Here is a 14,976-nt window from a genome sequence, read left to right as displayed (position 1 = left end):
CACTGGATCGGTTCGCAGCTGAGTGTGAAGCGACTGGGATGAGAATCAGCACCTCCAAGTCCGAGTCCATGGTTCTCGCCCGGAAAAGGGTGGAGTGCCATCTCCGGGTTGGGGAGGAGATCTTGCCCCAAGTGGAGGAGTTCAAGTACCTCGGAGTCTTGTTCACGAGTGAGGGAAGAGTGGATCGTGAGATCGACAGGCGGATCGGTGCGGCGTCTTCAGTAATGCGGACGCTGTATCGATCCGTTGTGGTGAAGAAGGAGCTGAGCCGGAAGGCAAAGCTCTCAATTTACCGGTCGATCTACGTTCCCATCCTCACCTATGGTCATGAGCTTTGGGTTATGACCGAAAGGACAAGATCACGGGTACAAGCGGCCGAAATGAGTTTCCTCCGCCGGGTGGCGGGGCTCTCCCTTAGAGATAGGGTGAGAAGCTCTGTCATCCGGGGGGAGCTCAAAGTAAAGCCGCTGCTCCTCCACATCGAGAGGAGCCAGATGAGGTGGTTCGGGCATCTGGTCAGGATGCCACCCGAGCGCCTCCCTAAGGAGGTGTTTAGGGCATGTCCGACCGGTAGGAGGCCACGGGGAAGACCCAGGACACGTTGGGAAGACTATGTCTCCCGGCTGGCCTGGGAACGCCTCGGGATCCCCCGGGAGGAGCTGGACGAAGTGGCTGGGGAGAGGGAAGTCTGGGCTTCCCTGCTTAGGCTGCTGCCCCCGCGACCCGACCTCGGATAAGCGGAAGAAGATGGATGGATGGATAAAAATAGAATAAATAATACTAATAAATAAAAGAGAGATTATTCCTCATCTGCGTCTGGGCATAGGTCAAGAGAGTTGACATACAAAATCAATACTTTTTTAATAACATTGGGGGCCAGTTCTACAGCCCTCGTGCAGAGTGTCCAATCCAGTCTTCTTTGCACGGCCTTCCGTCCTCCAACACCGGAGGGCAGGAGCCATATTTGAGCCGGGCTTGACTAAGCCGATTCCTGCCCAAGAATGAGCGTCCACCGCCCGGCCTTTCAAGCGGCCCCCTTTTGAAGTGCCGCCCTGTTAGCATAGCCGCCAGCCCGGCAAGAAAGCGAAAGTTAATCCTTGTCTAAGCGCTGGAAAGAAGTCAGGTGCCAGCGCCTGTTCCTCTGTAGCCTCTGTCGGGGGGGGGGGGGGGGGGGGTCTCTGCCATCCCACAAACCATTCGGGGAATTTTCCCTCCTGACGACTCATGAGTGACCCGCCTGAAAGGGCCAGGTGCTCCCATGGTGGTTTTGTAACCGGCACCAAGGCGGGGGAAAGGTTGCCGCTAACACTTGCACAACTTAAAAGCAAGAACGGGAAAATGCTTTTGTCTCCCCTCAGATTCCGGGGTTCACTTTCAGTTTAACGCATGATCGGGGAAACGTTTTGTGCACGGCGCCCAGTGAAAGGACGACAGGCGGGATTTGGCTTTTGCTTGATCTACGTTGAGGCTATTGACTCAGCTGTCAGGCGTCTTTAGTCGCAGGCAGTGGCGTACACACTGAAAACAACAACAAAAAAGTCAAACTATTTAATTTTATATTGATATTACGATAAACAGACTGTGGCTGCTGTATATTTGACATATCATTTCATTGTTGGTGAGAATTAAGAAATATAAGTTCTTTATTATACACGTAATGTGATTAAAACGGTGGCATCCCATGACAGTTCCACGCTGGAATCACTGAGAGCGGCCCATTCTTTCACAAATGTTTGTAGAAACAGTCTCCATGTCTAAGTGCTTGATTTTATACACCGGGCCAAGTGATTAGAACACCTGATTCTCATCATTTGGATGGGTGGCCAAATACATTTGGCAATATAGTATATATGTATTATATGCATACTTGCCAACCTTGAGACCTCCGATTTCGGGAGGAGGGGGGTGGGCGTGGTCGGGGTGGGACGGGGGCGTGGCTAAAAGGGGAGGAGTATATTTACAGCTAGAATTCACCAAGTCAAGTATTTCATATATATATATAAGAAATACTTGACATTCAGTGAATTCTAGCTATATATATATATATATATATATATATATATATATATATATATATATATATATATATATATATATATTCATTTATTTACACATATACACACACATAACACTCATCTACTCATTGTTGAGTTAAGGGTTGAATTGTCCATCCTTGTTCTATTCTCTGTCACTATTTTTCGAACCATGCTGAACACCCTCTCTGATGGTGCATTGCTGTGTGGCACGCACAAAAGTGCTTTCATCAAATGCACTAGATGGCAGTATTGTCCTGTTTAAGAGTGTCACAACATTGCTGTTTACGGAAGACGAACTGCTTTAGGGTATACAAAAAAGTGACTGCTGTTGTTGTGTGTTGTTGCCACGCTGGGAGGACGTTAATGAAACTGCCTAACAATAAACCCAAATAAGAAACCAAGAACTCGCCCTCCATCATTCTATAGTTATAACGTGATTGGGCAGGTACGCTTTTTTATATTGTGGAGGACCTGAGTCCGCCTGAATTTCGGGAGATTTTCGGGAGAAAATTTGTCCCGGGAGGTTTTCGGGAGAGGCGCTGAATTTCGGGAGTCTCCCGGAAAATCCGGGAGGGTTGGCAAGTATGATTATATGTATATAATTATCAGTGTTGGGACTAACGCGTTACAAAAGTAACGCCTTTAGTTTCGGCGGTAACTAGTAATCTAACGCGTTATTTTTTATATTCAGTAACTCAGTTACCGTTACTACATGATGCGTTACTGCGTTATTTTACGTTATTTTTCATGTAGTATCGGCTAGAAACAGAAGATCTGAGTGTGTTTTATTGCAGCGCTGTGGTGGAAAAGAAAAGGCGTGCTTTGTGTGGGTGGGGGCAGGGGGGACTCCCTTACCGCAGTTGAGGAGCGCAGGGGAGACGTTCCTCCAGGGCCTAAGTACGTCTTCGAGGCTAACAACCTTCTGTAACCCGGGTGACAAAACCTAATCTAAGCTGTTCTTGCGTGCGTCATTACGTCACGCGGTCACGTGACTTAACGCGGCTGTCAGACGAGCATAAAACCCGGAAGTCGGCTGCTACCGGTGAGAGCGAGAGGAACACACTGTGTGAGGTTGCTGCAGGAGCCGACTACCGGAGCCGTGGGTCGTCCGCGGGAGTGTTTGAGAGTGATTTATCTGCGGAATTGGCCAGGTTGGATGGCGAGCTTAGAGCCCTTAACTAGAGTCTGAAGCTTTATCCCTGGAACCGAACCACCTGAACTGAATCCACCCAACCGAACCCCGGGCTGGTAGGAGGCTTCTCAGCAGCCGCCCTCTGTTTTTCCTTCTTTCTGCCAAAACGCAACAAGTTCATTGCGGTCCTCCTGAACCTTCACTTTTTCCCCGCCCCTTCACTAAAACCCCTCTGGACACTGCCACCACAACGTGGACTTAGCGGGGCCCGTTTAATGAACTCTGAATTTGTGTTGCGCTCATACCATTGTTGGGATAAAACAAGGACTGAATCACGTATACTGATGTTGTAAATAACTGAACGTTGTGTGAATTGATGTATATGTTAATGGCCATTTGAATTTACATGTTTAATGTTGTTTGTTATTTTTCCTATTATTCTTTAATATAATTTGGTACCACTTAAACATAAAATCTGTGTTCAGTCTTCATTACTCTCCATTCCTAGAGCTGAGTTTAGTTTCTTCTGATCTAGCCCAGACATATCATTCACTGTTTTATTTAGTACTTGTACAGCGCTTTATTAGAGTAACATACAGGTTACATTCACTTTACCCGGAAGTGGGTCTTTACAGCTGAGGGTGAATGACGAGGCCGGCGGTTTGTTGCAACTTTGTGACTTTATTGGACGCGGCCATCCACCAAGCTAGAGCACCTGCACGCACTCACTGTCGCCGGTCCCTCACCTCTCTCGCCCACTCACTCACTGACATCACTCACTTTAAAAGCTGTCATATCTTAAAGGGCCACACACACACACACACACACACACACACACACACATTCGCTACTCTCATAACAACTAACAAGACATCATGGCAAAGCCAGAAGTCGAGTTTCTTAACATGGAGACATTCTCAATACTTTTCTTTTGTCGAGCACAAAGAAAATAACATTTTAGTTAAATGTAAGTTGTGTCTTGGATCAAAGATCCTATCTACTTAAAGTTCAAGTTAAAGTGCCATTATGTTGCAGCTATTTAAAATAGTTTTGTCAATTTGTTCTGGCCTGAAATAAATTGGCCCTTTGAAACATATTTTTGTCTTTGTGTGTTGTATGTAGACCACATTGCTTTCTGAGTTCAGTGATGCAAATGCATGTCAAGTTGACCAACACATTGTATTATTCTCCAGTGCAATATCAGTACTGAAATGAAGGCTAAAAGGGCATTAATGGGAGCCTTAAAAAAAGGGGGGAAAAAGAAGTAACTAAATAGCTACTTTTCACAGAAACGCATTACTTTTTGGTGTAAGTAACTGAGTTAGTAACTGAGTTACTTTTGAAATAAAGTAACTAGTAACTGTAACTAGTTACTGGTTTTCAGTAACTAACCCAACACTGATAATTATATACATATATATGCATATATCTATATACATATATGGATAATGTATATATATACAGTATACACAGTATATATATATATATATATATATATATATATATATATATATATATATATATATGTATATATATATATATATACATCACTGAAGCTGTCCCTCAGCGACAGCTTCAGTGATGTAACCAGGGACCTCCCAAATAAATAGAGGAAGCACGCCGGCTGGACTTTTAGAACGTAGTTTGGATCTCTAACTAGAGTACAGCCCAAAACACGTGTCTCCTCATTGAGCCAAATTGAATTCTGTCTCTGCATGATTCCTTGCTTCTCGTCTGTTTAATAGATGTCATCAGTGTTTGAACCGGACAAATAATAATAGATTTTATTTGTAAAAGCACTTTACATTGAACAAACAATCTCAAAGTGCTACAGTGCATTTCAAAACAAAACAAAAACAACGCTAAAACAACAAATAGCTGCCCCCAACAAGTAAAATAAATAGTAAAATAAAATAAAAACTAGAACAGCCTAATAGCTAGAACTAGCACACATAAATCTATCAAAAGGCGTTTTTAAAAAGAAGGGTTTTAAGCCTTTTTTGAAAATAATCCACAGTCTGTGGTGCCCTCAGGTGGTCAGGGAGAGCGTTCCACAGGTGGAGCAGAAAAGCCCGGTCGGTCTCCCATGGTTCTGCGCTTTGTCCTTTGAGGTTTGAGGAGGTTAGCCTGTCCGGAGCGGAGGTGTCGTGTGGAGGATTTGGGGGTGAGTATAGGGGGGCATTTCTATGGAGGCACTGGTGGGTTAGTAGGGAGACTTTGTATTCAATCCTGAGTGGAACAGGAAGCCAGTGAAGGGATTTGAGAACCGGTGTGATGTGGTCGTATTTCCGCACTCTCACCAGGATCCTAGCAGCGCTATTTTGCATGTGTGACCATGTTTGTTAACTTTTTGAGCTGGTTGATTTTTTTTTCTTCTGCACCATGACTAGGGAAGGTTGTTGGGATTTGGTCATGTAAGTGAATGCTGTGCTTGTAATGTAAAGAAAGTATACTTCATGGTCACTGACCTGAGTTTCTTACATTGTACCCAAGATGGCAACAAATAGCCACCTTGTCACACCCCAAGGTATTTAAGTTAAGTTAAGCACGGCCAGGTTGCTTATTGGGACTGAACTCACGCCGTCGTCTGGCGGGCCAGATTGAAGATGCCGCGTTCCGTGGTTTGGAAAGCCCTGGTTTAAAAGATATACCATTGCATGCAGTGTGTGTATTTTTTTAATGTCTAAACAGAAAGAAGGAATACATTTTGTAAGAAAGCATAAAGTGTAAAAGGTAGCCATTTTTTTTTTTGTGCTTTTATTTTGAAGAGCCCACTCTTATTCTGTTACTTCCTTTATTGCTGATGCTTGACTTCCTGCTGCCGTCCCGTCTGACAACAGCATGCTCACGTCACTCCAGGACTGGTAAAACATGCTGACAAAGATATATTTGTCATATTTGTCATATTCTGTGTGAACATTTGTGATAAGTTATTTTATTGTGCCTCGTGTTTGTGTTGTTTGTATGTCACATTTAAGGAGAGTCACGACGAGCTGTGTGTGGAAGCTAGGCTAACAAGCTGAGCAAAATCGTATTTTTTTTATTTATTTATTTTTTTAAACTTTATTTAACTTTATTTATTTTTTAAATTAAGCTTTTAATAATTATTACTTTTAATTGTATTAATTATTAATTCTATATTAATTATATTAATTGTAATAATAATTAAGTTTTTTAATTAAGATGAATTAAATTAAGCTGAGCAAATTTAGCGCCTTTGGAGGTAGAAGGAGTTCTAATGGTTTATTTATTGTAAAACAAGTGGTTCATTTCATTTAAAACAAACGGGAAAATGTCATTATTTGTATTGACTAAAAAATATTTTGTTTATAGGTTTAAAAATGTAAACATGATGTATGCATTGTTTGTGGAAATATGGTACAATGGCATTTGTATTTTCTGTCCATCTTCATAGTTTTCACGTGAGGAGAAAAAGAGGAGAGATTTAAAGTTGCACCAGTCGAAGCTCTCTGCATCTTGTGTCATTGATCCAGGTGGGCCAACACATAAAGTACTTTGTTGACGCATAATATTTACAGGCTTTTGCTGTGGCGGGCCACATGGCAAATAAATGGTAAATGGGTTATACTTGTATAGCGCTTTTCTACCTTCAAGGTACTCAAAAGCGCTTTTGACACTATTTCCACATTCATCCATTCACACACACACATTCATGCTTTAAACTTTATATTTTAGTCATCAAAATTTACTGTAATTTTAACGCTGAAAGCTAAAATGAGTTTGACATGAGCTTGAAATTAGTCGACTAATTTAGATGAGTAAAATGTGACTAAAACTAATAGACTAAGGGTGTTACGGTACACAAAAATTTCGGTTCGGTACATACCTCGGTTTAGAGGTCACGGTTCGGTTCATTTTCGGTACAGTAAGAAAACAACAAAATATAAATGTTTTGGTTATTTATTTACCAAATTTGCAAAATCTTCCACCAAAAATATTTTTCTTAGTGGACTATTTGATGTGAAGTAATGGGAACCTTGGATAGGTCAATAATTCATAATAGCATTGATTTTGATTCAATATTATGTTTTGAGCAATGACAGTTTGAAAGAAAAAAAACAGCTTTGTTTTATTAGTCAACATTGCAACTTTTTCTAAATTACATTTAACCTTTAAAGCTTTTTTATTTCAGTTTTGTTATGTTTTTGTTTATTTTAATAGTATTTTTAGAATGTGCCGTGGGCCTTTAAAACATTAGCTGTGGGCCGCAAATGGCCTCCGGGGAACATTTTTGACACCCCTGCTATAGATAATAAAAAAATTTAATCTGATAAATCTATGGATAAAAAGCGGAGCCTGACGACGCATGCGCGTTTATCATAACTCTCTCTCTCTCTGTCTCTGCCCCTCCCTCACCAATGCTGCTGCGCGCACAATTTGTTTTGTTTTTAACCCCTTCTTAACCCCGAATGTACATTGTTAAAGGGGAACATTATCACAATTTCAGAAGGGTTAAAACCATTAAAAATCAGTTCCCAGTGGCTTATTTTATTTTTCGAAGTTTTTTTCAAAATTTTACCCATCACGCAATATCCCTAAAAAAAGCTTCAAAGTGCCTGATTTTAACCATCGTTATATACACCCGTCCATTTTCCTGTGACGTCACACAGTGATGCCAATACAAACAAACATGGCGCATAGAACAGCAAGCTATAGCGACATTAGCTCGGATTCAGACTCGGATTTCAGCGGCTTAAGCGATTCAACAGATTACGAATGTATTGAAACGGATGGTTGTAGTGTGGAGGCAGGTAGCGAAAACGAAATTGAAGAAGAAACTGAAGCTATTGAGCCATATCGGTTTGAACCGTATGCAAGCGAAGCCGACGAAAACGACACGACAGCCAGCGACACGGGAGAAAGCGAGGACGAATTCGGCGATCGCCTTCTAACCAACGATTGGTATGTGTTTGTTTGGCATTAAAGGAAACTAACAACTATGAACTAGGTTTACAGCATATGAAATACATTTGGCAACAACATGCACTTTGAGAGTGCAGACAGCCCAATTTTCATCAATTAATATATTCTGTAGACATACCCTCATCCGCTCTCTTTTCCTGAAAGCTGATCTGTCCAGTTTTGGAGTTGATGTCAGCAGGCCATGGAAGCTAGGGTCGATATTCTTCTCTTGATCATCTTCGGTGGCATAAGGGACGGCGTGAGCCAAGACATCCAGGGGGTTTAGCTCGCTCGTCTGCGGGAACAAACTGCCGCCATTGCTTGCCGTGCTACCGAGGTCCTTTGTCCCTGAATTGCTCACACACTCCGGCAGATTCAATGGGGGTCTGGCGGCAGATTTCTTAGACTTTATCGTTGGAAATGCATCTGCTTTGAGTGTCGCAGGATATCCACACATTCTTGCCATCTCTGTCGTAGCATAGCTTTCGTCGGTAAAGTGTGCGGAACAAACGTCCAATTTCTTGCCACTTTGGCATCTTTGGGCCACTGGTGCAACTTGAATCTGTCCCTGTCCGTGTTGTTACACCCTCCGACAACACACCGACGAGGCATGATGTCTCCAAGGTACGGAAAACAGTCGAAAAAACGGAAAATAACAGAGCTATTTTGACTCGGTGTTTGAGAAAATGGCGGATTGCTTCCTGATGTGACGTCGCTCCGAGAGCGAACAATAGAAAGGCGTTTAATTCGCCAAAATTCACCCATTTAGAGTTCGGAAATCGGTTAAAAGAAAATATGGTCTTTTTTCTGCAACATCAAGGTATATATTGACGCTTACATAGGTCTGGTGATAATGTTCCTCTTTAATACACGCAACCATAACTCAAAGTGCCGGACATATGAGGCATTTAAGAAACTCCGCCCTGACGTATGGTCAGTCTATCCTAGCCCGGTCGCTTGTAGCATGCTAGCATGATCGGGCTAGAATAGACTGACCGGACATGTCCTCTTTTGCGGAGCTGTCAGGGCGGAGTTTCTTAAATGCCTCAAATGTCCGGCATTTTGAGTTATGGTTGCGTGTATTAACAATGTACGTTCAGGGTTAAGAAGGGGTTAAAAACAAAACAAATTGTGCGCGCAGCCGCATTGGTGAGTTAGGGGCAGAGACGGAGAGAGAGAGAGTTATGATAAACGCGCATATATTGTTTACACAACGTGCAGTACGCTACTTATTATGTCCGTGTGGAAACCGAAACCCCCGTACCGAAACGGTTCAATACAAATACACGTACTGTTACACCCCTATAATATACATTTCCATCACAAGACTATCACTCAAACTACTTTAAAAACTGCTGTCAAAATTAACACTGATTTGAAATACACAAGGCTATATCCACAGTGCTGATATTTTTGCCCTTATGTGTCATGTATCGGACTTTTTCATGTCAGTATGATCAGTACAATTCCGATGTTTACCAACCCGACACTGGCCCCTTTTCCATGTGGTCATAGATTCTATATGTACATCCAGTCCAGAAGCTGGGGTTGCGTTCATCAAAAGGCAACAACATAATTGAAGAACAGTCATAATTCTTTGCCAAAACAGACGGCCACATATTGAAATGGTGGACAAGTGCGCATAACAAAGAAGATGTTTTAGTACTCACGTCAATCACTCCAACCTCTGACATCTCACCCACATGCTTCTCGGAACAGGCATTAAAGCAAATGCCACACAAACTGCGAGAACCAAACTCCTTGCCCTCTTTTTTTCTTTATCTTCTAAGCCAAATAATATGTTAGAGAAATAATCATGTTCAGGAGCCTTGAAATTGCCACAAATGCGCCAGGACTGAGACCTACACAAATGAGAGTAACGTTTACTTCGTGTAAATGTACCGTATTTTCCGCACTATTAGCTGCACCTAAAAACCACAAATTTACTCAAAAGCTGACAGTGCGGCTTTTAACCCGGTGCGCTTTATATATGGATAAATATTAAGATTAATTTTCATAAAGTTTCGATCTCGCAACTTCGGTAAACAGCCGCCATCTTTTTTCCCGGTAGAACAGGAAGCGCTTCTTCTTCTACGCAAGCAACCGCCAAGGTAAGCACCCGCCCCCATAGAACAGGAAGCGCTTCTTCTTCTACTGTAAGCAACCACCCGCCCGCGTAGAAGAAGAAAAAGCGCGCGGATATACCGTACGTTTCATTTCCTTTGTGTGTTTACATCTGTAAAGACCACAAAATGGCTCCTACTAAGCGTCAGGGATCCGGTTCATGAAAAGACGCAATCTCTCCATCCGCACACGGATTACTATTTCACAGCAACTGATATTCCTGTGAACCGCACTGTGGATACAACGGGAGCACGTACGGTGAATATTCGCACCACAGGGAATGAGAAGTCATCCTTCACTGTGGTTCTAGCTTGCCATGCTAATGGCCAGAAACTTCCACCCATGGTGATATTCAAAAGGAAGACCTTGCCAAAAGAGACCTTTCCAGCCGGCGTCATCATAAAAGCTAACTCGAAGGGATGGATGAAGAAAAGATGAGCGAGTGGTTAAGGTAAGTTTAAGTTTACGCGAAGAGGCCGGGTGGCTTTTTTCACGCAGCTCTGTCCATGTTGATATACGTATGTTTGTGATTGCACATTTGCGTACATTTTGGGAGTGAACAGAGTTGTTAGAACGCTGGTTTTTAATATATTATTAAAGTTTGACTGACCTATCTGACTGTTTTTTTGACATTCCTTTAGCACAGTTAGATGCGGCTTACAACACCGGGCGGCTTATAGGTGGACAAAGTTTTGAAATATGCCGTTCATTGAAGGCGCGGCTTTTAACCCAGGGCGCCTTATGGTGCGGAAAATACGATAAATGGGTTATACTTGTATAGCACTTTTCTACCTTCAAGGTAGGGCTGGGCGATATATCGATATACTCGATATATCTTGGATTTGTCTCTGTGCGATATAGAAAATGACTATATCGTGATATTCGAGTATACTTTCTCACGCAGTTGTTTTTAGCTGCTGGCATTACACTACAGGCGCTCCTCGCTCTTTCCTGTGTCTCCTCACAGACAGAGAAGCGCACCTTACACATGTCACATACTGTCACGTCATACGTCACATACGTATACGCCCTCCCCGAGCAGAGAGGTAGCAGCATGGCTAACGTTAGCTGTGATGCTAGCGCAGCCGTGCGAGTGGTAATACGAGAGAGAGAAGGTGCGAATCTGGTAACAAATGAAGGAAGAATTAATTCCCTCAAAAAACAGCAGGGGGTCCATCATCTGGCGGTGGTTTGGCTTCAAGTGGGAATATGTCGAACAGACAACCGTAATTTGTCAAGTGTGGGGCAAAAGCGTTGCTATAAAAAGTAGCATTACTGCTAATATGTAGCATCATTTGAAAAGTCACCTGCTAGAGAATGAAGAGTGCTTACTCCGCATGTCAACATCTCCGTTCGGTGCCACACGCCCACACCATCAAAATGCCGAGGCAAACATTTCCAGATCAACACCGTATGAAAAAAATAGTGATTTTTTTTAGTTGTGATTTCCTTCTCTGCATGAAAGTTAAAAGTAGCATACTGTATATTAATGCAGTATGAAGAAGAATGTTTTCATGTAGACACATAGAATCATCATACTGCTGTGATTATATGCATCAAGTGTTCATTCAAGGCTAAGGCAAAATATCGGTATATATATCGTGTATCACGATATGGCCTTAAAATATCACGATATTAAAAAAGGCCATATCGCCCAGCCCTACTTCAAGGTACTCAAAGCGCTTTGATACGGTTTCCACATTCACCCATTCACACACACATTCACACACTGATGGCGGGAGCTGCAGCTAACGATTATTTTTCTATCGATTAATCTATAGATAATTTTTTTCGATTAATCGGTTAATCTATAGATAATTTTTTCGATTAATCTATATATTATTTTCCTTTTACCGATTATTTTTTTTATTTAAAATGAAGATGAAAAAAATAAATGTAGGACAGTTTTTTCAAAAGGCATGGCTTTTATTTACAAAAAAAAAAAGGTATGGCCACTCAGTCAACATTGACAACATGACAAAATATTCTGTAACAATGTAAACATTTAAAACTTTTAACATTTAACAAAATTAAAAGTAGCTTATTTGCTTTTTAATGTGCAAATATAAAATAAACATACAGTGCAAATCTTAATATTCTGCAATAGTATAAGCATTTCAAAAGTAAAAGTATTGCTTATTTTGCTTTAAAATGTGCAAAAATAAAGATAAACATCCAATACAAGAAAGTGCATATTTCCTTGAATTGGCGCCAGGTATATAGTATTCGCATGCCTCGAATTACTGCCGGGTCAAACTCGTTTCGCAAAATAATTAGCGCATGCTTGGCCTTACCGCCGGCTCAGGATTAACGCCGGATCAAACTCGTTTGGCAAAATATTAATTTTATTAGCGCATGTCTGGAATTTTCGCCGGGTCAAACTCGTTTCGCAAAATAATTAGCATATGTCTAGAACTTTCGCCGGGTCAAACTCGTCACTTCATGAGTGACACTTCACCTGTCATCATTTTCAAAATGGAGGAGGCTGATTTCAATAATTTGAAATCGCATAAAGGGAAGAAGATTAAGAGCTATTCAGTAGGATTTAAGGTCCAAGCTATTGAATATGCTAAAAAGAACAGTAAGCAGCTATGTTTTATTAATATACCGTAGCTGCGTGTGTCAAATATGAGTCATTAAATGACTCCCGCCTCCTGGTGGTAGAGGGCGCTAGTGATCCTTCTTGCGACTACCGGTACTGCAGAAGAAGACAACAAGCCACAAGAGTGAGCAGTGATCGTTTGCTTGCACTTTTAACATGGAGGATTACATATCTAAAATAAAACAGTTTTCTAAACTGGACTTTCAATCGAAGCAGGAGGTAATAATTAAAGAAATATCTCCATCGAGACAGAGAGACTTTTAAAACTGAAGAAAGATAAGGAAGACTTCTATAAACAAGTTATCGATGCTTTTGATCAGAAGCAGCTGCTGCATGGACTCATAAGTAAAAGGTAAGACCATAATATTGTTTTTATTAAATGTGCTTTTCATGATGGTATCCTTACATCACACTCAAATTTATAAGCGCAGGCCTAAATTTACCCCACGCATTTTGGTAAGTGCAGGAGTGAGAAGAGGTTTTAAATTAATTAGCGCCCCGGCGGCTATTCAAGGAAATACGGTATGTGACGCGTCGACGCACAAAAACAGCGTCGACGTATTTACGTAATCGATGACGTGGACTTAGCTGCCATGCAAGGCACGACCCATCATGAGCAAGGGTGAAGTGTCTTGCTCAAGGACACAACGGACGTGACGAAGTTGGTACACTGCAAAAACTGAAATCTAAGTAAGATTAAATATCGCAAATAAGGGTGATATTTGCTTATTTTCTGTCTGATAAGATAATTCTTCTCACTAAGCAGATTTTATGTTAGAGTGTTTTACTTGTTGTGTTTTGGTCCTAAATGATCTCAGTAAGATATTACAGCTTGTTGCTGAGATGTGATGACCTATATTGAGTAAAACATGCTTGAAACTAGAATATCAACTGTTGCAAAGCTGTGTCTTTTTTAAAGTAATAATTTCTTATTTCAAGCATGAAAAACAAAATCCTCACTTTGTCACAATTGTGTCTCATAATTAAAACAGACGACAGCCAAATGGACTTTGCGGTTTTATTTTCAATGAAACAATAGAAAACACGTACTCATTTAGTAGTACAGTTGGCACAGTCCAGCAAACTGACAGTTAATATTTAAACATTTAATACGTGACATTTCTAACAATTTTCAACAGAAATAGTTCATGCACATTCAGATGAATTCTTCAAAATTACAATTAAAACATTTTTGTCCGGGGGCCGGGCTGTATATATGCGCACTAATTGACTGAAAGAGCATGCACTTGGCGCGATGATGTCATGTTATCGATGGAAAAATGCATTTTTAGACAATATGATTTGCCTGAGCGGCTAGGAGACCCCGAGAGTAACAAGCGCTTACCTTGTTGCCTTTCCATTAAGAACAATAAATTAGTTTTTACTATAAGTTTGCTGGTTTCAAGAAATGTAATGTCGAGCGCATATCATTATGTCAAGATAATGGCACTAGCATTTACTTCATTTAAGAATATTTTTCAACATATTGAGCAAAAAGGTCTCATATTTTTTTATGGAGCACAAGATACACTTACAATTAGTGCACCAACCCAAAAAACTTCCCTCCCCCATTTACACTGACTCACACTCATTCACACAAAAGGGTTGTTTCTTTCCGTTATTAATATTCTGGTTCCTACATTATATATCAATATATATCAATACAGTCTGCAAGGGATACAGTCCGTAAGCACACATGATTGTGCGTGCTGCTGGTCCACTAATAGTACTAACCTTTAACAGTTGATTTGACTCAATTTCATGAATTACTAGTTTCTATGTAACTGTTTTTATATTGTTTTACTTTCTTTTTTACTCAAGAAAATGTTTTTAATTTATTTATCTTATTTTATTACATTTATTTAAATGTACCTTATCTTCACCATACCTGGTTGTCCAAATTAGGCATAATAATGTGTTAATTCCACGACTGTATATATCGGTTGATATCGGTATCGGTTGATATCGGTATCGGTAATTAAAGAGTTGGTACAATATCGGAATATCGGATATCAGCTCAAAGCCATTATCGGACATCCCTATTTTTAACCCAAATAGGTGAAATTAGATCATCTCCCACGGCACACCAGACTGTATCTCACGGCACACTACGCGGCACTGTGGTTGAAAAACACTGCCCTAGAGAGTGAGGGATTTCA

General features: G+C 41.1%; 1 long non-coding RNA gene across 1 annotated transcript in view; it reads left to right on the top strand.

Annotated features, from left to right (window-relative positions):
- The first annotated feature begins 5,991 nt into the window (after positions 1-5,991).
- LOC133619411 (uncharacterized) overlaps positions 5,992-14,976 on the top strand; it is a 28,587-nt gene continuing 19,602 nt past the window's right edge. Inside the window, exons 1-2 of the long non-coding RNA XR_009817419.1 lie at positions 5,992-6,032; positions 6,584-6,662. This is a non-coding gene — a long non-coding RNA (uncharacterized lncRNA). The remainder of the gene's footprint in view (positions 6,033-6,583; positions 6,663-14,976) is intronic.

This window comes from Nerophis lumbriciformis, linkage group LG20 (assembly GCF_033978685.3).
Source record: "Nerophis lumbriciformis linkage group LG20, RoL_Nlum_v2.1, whole genome shotgun sequence".
Taxonomy (NCBI): domain Eukaryota; kingdom Metazoa; phylum Chordata; class Actinopteri; order Syngnathiformes; family Syngnathidae; genus Nerophis; species Nerophis lumbriciformis.
This window is presented reverse-complemented; position numbering and strand designations above follow the sequence as displayed.